Genomic DNA, 6,615 nt, shown 5'->3' with positions numbered 1-6,615 from the left:
ATACCATCTTAGCCATCAGCAGTAAATCCTGCGCTTCTGGAGCCCGCGGACCGTGAGCAGGCAAGAGGTGCTGCTGCAAGGTTTCTTGGGCAGGAGTTGTTTGCTCTGCTTCCATCGTGTTTGCATGGGACTAGCTGCCTCCTGTTTGTGCAAAAGAGAAGGGAGTCAGGGTGTGAGGGAGTCAAGGGCACTGGACCAGCTACTGCCAGGCAGGGAAGACACTCAGTGACAGTTGCTGCTTTCATCCTTATCCCCCTGCTTTCACCAAGGTGGTGGGAGGTACCTTCTGACACGGCGAGAAGAGGGCTTATCTCCCTAAGCCTGGGCTGCCTTCTGCGTACTTGCACAGATGTATCCAGTACCTGAAGGGGCTACAAGAAAGATGGAGGGGGACTTTTTACAAGGGCCTGTAGTGACACGACAAGGGGTTTAAATTGAAAGTGAGGAGATTTAGATTGGATATTGGGAAGAAATTCTCCCCTGAGAAGGTGGTGAGGCACTGGAACAGGTTGCCCAGAGAAGCTGTGGATGCCCCATCCCTGGAAGTGTTCAAGGCCAGGCTGGATGAGGCTTTGAGCAACCTGGTCTAGTGGAAGGTGTCCCTGCCCATGGCAGGAGGGTTGGAACTAGATGGTCTTTAAGGTCCATGCCAACCCAAACCATTCCATGATTCTATGATTGTTCAAAAAGCACTAGCATTGAGTACACAAGTGGATATTCTTTCCTGCAGAAGAAATAAAAAAAAAAAAAATGTGGAGCTGTGTCTGGTGCTTTTACAGTCAGTAAAATTAAGAACTTGCAACCGTGCAGAGCACTAGAGGACAGTCATCGTGCCCCACTGGGTCTGTGAGCCAGCCCTCGGTGCTGACAGGAGGGCTGCAAGGCATGAGAAATGGGGCTGCCTCCCAAAGGAAAGCTAGCCAGGCTTTCTTTTCAAGTCAAGCAGTCTTGGTCAACATCAGAAAAAATGTAACATTTTCATTGATCCTTTTGTGTTGTTACTAGAATAATTTTACATCAAATAAGCAGATTTCAGCCTTGGTAAGTCTGGCCTAAATGTGGAAATCACAGAAACTGAGGAATCAAAACTGATAGAACAACATAGAGTGAAAAAAAATATTAAAAAAATGTAATCAAACAGTTCCTTTAGGCTCCTTCTTATATATCCACAAGTAATCCAGTATTACAGTTCAGAGATTGAATTCCTTGCTTTACAGAGTGTTACTGGATCCTCGTACCAAGGGAGATTTGAGTAGCTTCAAGAAATAGCATACAGCCTATTGTTAAAAAAATTATAAGATGGGATCAGAAAGAAAGTAAAAAGAGGAAATAAAACAGTTGTATGCTGAAGAGATGATGTTTTTACATCTTTAGAATACCTTTTTTTTTTTTAGTCATCCTATAGCACCTGCAAAATACCTTTTTCCTGTGTCAGGCATTGTCAGTTTATTAAAGACTAAGCAGAACTCAGGAACTGATGGGAACAGCCATAAAGGCCACTTGGTTATGAAGGGAAGAATACAGAATAGAAGACGCCTGCTGAAATACTGTCAGGAAAAAATGCCTGCTAGCCTGGGAATCAGGACCATCCTTGAGGAGCACAGCTGGCATCTGTGAAGTGCGGCTGAGTACCGAGAAACTGGAGACATCCTCAGATACTATTGATAAGTGCAAAACTAAGGAACTGTAACAGCAGCTTATCATCTGGAAAGGTGAGAAATAGTTTGGAAAATGGGGGAAGCATCCTGGGAAGGTAGGAATTGACAACTGCTATTGGCTGTTCTACCTGGAAGAAAAGAAAAGCAGTTTGGAAAAATAAAAATTGATCTGAGAAAATAGAAACAGTCATTGTCTATTGACTGTCCAAGGTGAAAAATGGAAATTACCAGCATCCGCTGCTTGTTCCAGGTGGTGATGTCCTATGTCCCCTTATGTCTCTGCGATATAAAATCTCCTTATTTTTACCCAAAATGGACCCTGTCTTTCTGAGAACTTCCCATACACGATCCCTTTTCTATGAGATCTCCTAGACAGGCTGGACCCTTGCGGGGAACGCCTGGCTGACTCCAGATTCCATCACAGGATCATCATTGAATTGAGACTCTTATTTTATTAGTCTCACATTGGGCCCCTTCTGAGAGCTTTAGCAATTAGATCCACTTTTGGGATTCGTTTGGTGAGTGTGGTACCGATAACACTTTGGGTATATATAGGTATATATTGTTGTATAGGTTAGGAAAATATTAACATCTTTGAACCATTTTTGCTAATAACCTTAATGAAATGCCTACCGTTTATTGCATATATTACAATATTTTTATACCCTCTGCTCATTCTGCCACAGCAATTACACGGCCCTGCTCCAAGGTCTGTGCTGACATACTCTGTTACGCAGCTTCCAGCCAAAGCTGTCTTGACAAGCGAGAGAGTTCATGGTGTCAAAAATCCCATTCCCTCCCTTCACGGTAGTCAGCAGGATGCAGCGTCCCCGGGTGCTGTGCTCCTTGTGCCAGGGCCTGCAGAGAGACTTTAAACCCCGAGACCAGCCAAACGCAACCTCGGGAGTTTGTACCCTGGGAGCATCCTTGTCACTGATGCGCTCAGGTGTGTGTGTGGGTTCCATACATGGCTTCAGATACGGCTTATGGAATTTAACTGAGTTATCTGGTTTTTGGGTTTATCTTCAGAGTGCAGGGTGATAGTTCTGACTGTCAGACTCTAGGAGATCAGTAACATGAATACATTTAGAAATCTGTACAGAGTAAACACTGCCAAGGTCCCCAAAATGAAAATCTGCAGTGCTGTGCAACATCTTTGATGCATTTGTGGTCTTTTTAAAATTAGCAGTTAGCTGCTGATTTGTTAACAGGATGAAGTTTTTCAGGTCTTAGCAGTAGCTGGAATCTGAATGAACTGGTGATAATATTTTTCAAATATTTATTCAATAGGTTAGGCCTGACTTGAGTCCTGGTTGTATTGCATTCCCTAATTCTGCTGTTCCCTTTTTGAATGGGGGATGTTAGTCAGCAGAGTGATGTAATGGCATTTTATTTGACTTCTACTCCTGTCCCAATAACTCCTAACAATTCTCTTTGCCTTTTTTGACTAATGATGATGAGAATCAAACTAGTTTCTTTTTTTTCCACAACCTAGCACATATTGCCTTCCCTGGGGCTAAATTAGTCCAGCACTGCATAGACACTTAACGGTTGTGCTTCCATGGGGGCACTGTTTTGCAACATGTCCTTGTTATGGTCTGTCAGATAAAAGCTTATCTGATGGGCTGTGGAACAGGAACAAGTCAGGGAGGAAACCTTTTACTGGAGCAAATTTTCCATTGCACCTCAGCAGCTTTTGCTTCTTTGCTGAACCCTGAGTGATATAAAACTAAAGAAGAAATAAACCCTATGTTCAACGCATCTCTCCGTGCACTTCAGTAGAGTTTCCACAACTAGAGTGTAAGTGATCTTGTACTCTTGCTTTTGAGGAAAATTCTACCCTATTGCTGTCTTTCTTTTGGGGATGTCCAGAAGCACAGGGAGAGTGTTAGGTCTGTGAAAATCTGGGAAGCAGGTATTGGATCAAGTTTGGAGAAATTCCCTTCTGCAAGGCATGGATTGCAACTTGCTGTTGCAACACTGTCGCCTTCCTGGTGTTTGGGGAGTGGAGGAACCATTATTCCCATCTTCCCTTCTTTTACAGAAAAGTAACCATTAAAACTACTAACAGGTACCCTTCACACTGTATGTGTGATGTGTTTTCCACAGACCACCTGCTCTGCTGATTCGCAGTCTGGCATAGATGGTTAAAACTTACCCGTCTATCTAAAAGTTCCCCCACATCTGGATGGCTTAGTTGGGCACTAGACATGCTCCGTGTTGTAGTTATTATCTGCCGTTAGAAAACGTTCATGGGCACTGAGTGAAGTGCAACGTTTTTGATTTCATTGCAAGGAAGGTGAGTTTATCAGGACTGTAAGGTCAGGCTGGCAAAGAAAACTCTCTGTGGGAGGCTTCTGTTAATAAAATGCACGCTTTCTCCCCTCCCGAGCATGAAGCAGTGAAAAAAAGGGACCATTTTTGTTATGGTTATTTGCAACCTAAGATAGTCTGAATGACTATAGGACCAAGGTGAAGTACAAATTATCATACTGGACCCAGTAATTCTGTTTCAGTGGTTCAGCTTCTCCGGCAGTATCCTTTGGTTGACACTTGTCAGTAAACTAGATTAAATTAAGTAAACTAGATTGGAAAAAAGAATGTCCCTTTCTAAAATGTGCACTTCACAATGTATGTTTCGTCTGATAGGAGCTTGATGGCTTTTTTTTCCTGTCTGCTTGAGGCCTACTGAGCTGCATGTACCATAGTCTCTGAAAGACTGGTTCTTTGCAGCTCTGAGCATAAACCACTGAAATTTCTCCCATTGACTGACTGAAATAAAATAGTCTAGGATGCATGAACAAGTCTAAATGAAATAATAATATCCTTAGCAGTGAAAACCAGATTGATAATACAATAATTGAGCAGATTTATTGCCATCTGCTTGGACTAGCCTGCTGAAACAGCCTGCCATTTTATTTAATCTCATAACAGAGGAATTACTGGCTGGTAGTCCATTGTTAAATATCCTTTAGAATGATGGATGAAAGTGCCAGCTTTTCCAACATAATCAATCCATAACTCATTAGCACGTACTATTTATGAATCTTATAATGAGACCTACAAGGGTTTCCAAGGGAAATGGAGACATCAGCTGTTGCTGAAATGAGATATGTTGTAGCTTATGAGTTAATAACTGCATATAAAAAAATACTTGCCCACAGTATTGATTGTTCTTTATGGTTTTACAAAGAATGAAGTGCCTTGGATTTCCCTCTTGCTGTGTATGGCAACTCTTCCTTCTATTAATTTTGTTACTAATAATGCAATAAGAAAAATATTAAAAAGCATATAAGAAAGACCATTTTCCAAATTACTTCTAAGACACAGTGTGGGGAAAAGCCTTTGAATGTAAAATAATAAGAAACACTTTACTGCTCTGATGCTCTTTGCTAAGGACTTTGGGCACTTTTTTCCCCTCTCAGTCTCTGGGCAGACAAGTTGTGGATGCCCCATCCGTGGAAGTGTTCAAGGCCAGGCTGGATGAGGCTTTGAGCAACCTGGTCTAGTGGAAGGTGTCCCTGCCCATGGCAGGGGGGTTGGAACTAGATGATCTTTAAGGTCCCTTCCAAACCAAACCATTCTGTGATTCTATGATTTCTTCAACTACAGCACGGTTGCATTTTAAGGATACTTTCTACTGTGCGCTGCCTTGAAGATGAATGAAATCAAACCTTGATTGATGGACTTAATGCAACTGATGGCGCAGCAGCAGTCATGGTCACAATGTCAAGTGTTACTACAGTTAAACTGCATTTGGAAATAGTTTTATGCTTTGTTTTACAAATATCAGTAAAGGAAAATGAGTAGTAAGTGAATGTCTAGAGTACAAAGGACCAACTCATATTTCAGATGGAAATGAAGACAAAATATAGCTATGATTTGCTTGTGGAATTCTCATCAGGTGGCAGAAGGGAGTTGGATCGATAGAGGGGTGGCTGCAGAAAACAGTTTCTGCCCCTTCAGCAACCAATGTAAAAGAAAAACTGTCACTGTGTGATCTTTATCAGGTTATCTTCATTACAACAGACCATGATATAGGTATGTCCTGGTCGGCTAGGGGTGCTTCAAATTCCTGGTCCTGTTTGTCTCTGAGCATGATGCAATCATAAATTACTTGTTTGTAGCCATAAAAAACCTTCAGTGTTAATCTCTTTAATTCTTTCTATAGGTAATCCATAACAGGGAACTTTCTCTTAAGGCTATTTTACTTACTCAGAATTTTTTGAGAAAGGGCTGTTTTTTGCTGAAGAAGAATCTGCTAGCACATTTTATTGTGGTTGTTGTCAAAGCTTGACTGAAAGATTTACTGCGTATCCTTCAGTAAGTTCCTGCAGGGTATTTCTGCTTTATTACAAGCATTTCTGGGCTTATTTGAACAAAGACAACTGCTGGCTGGAAAGGAAAACCAAACGTTCCCTACGAGATGTTAGTGTTCCAGGCAGCAGCTTGTACTTATGGTAAAATATGCATAAAACAGCAATCTTGTATTTTTCCCTGCCCTAGATCTGCAGCACAGAGATATTTTACTGTTTTGCAGTGTTCTGTAGATCATATAGCTTCCCCTTAGTGGTGTGGTGAGGATCTGTATACACAGGACAGCAGTTTTGGCTCAGATGGTTCATGGTTCTTGGAATAATAGGTTTTCCAAGCACATAATGGATTTTAAAAAAGTTAGAATTTAAAAATATAAAATAGGAGGAAAAAAATCACTTCTTCATGCAGTGATAGCATAAATTACATTATCAAATCCTTTAGCTTAATCTTAAAATATATTATCAAAAAAACGGTGGAAGTCAGAAAGCAATGTTCTTTATTCTGACTAAGCCAGAAAACATGCAGATATCTGGTGTGGTGCCTACCTTGACAGTGTGCACATACATCACAAAAAGTCTGAAAATGACATTTGGAGCATTTTTCTTATTCATCCTTCTCAGGGAAGGGAAAATAGCATAAA

Source organism: Eurypyga helias, unplaced genomic scaffold, assembly GCF_000690775.1.
Source record: "Eurypyga helias isolate BGI_N326 unplaced genomic scaffold, ASM69077v1 scaffold12390, whole genome shotgun sequence".
NCBI classification, from domain to species: Eukaryota; Metazoa; Chordata; class Aves; order Eurypygiformes; family Eurypygidae; genus Eurypyga; species Eurypyga helias.
Note: the sequence above shows the minus strand (reverse complement) of the source record.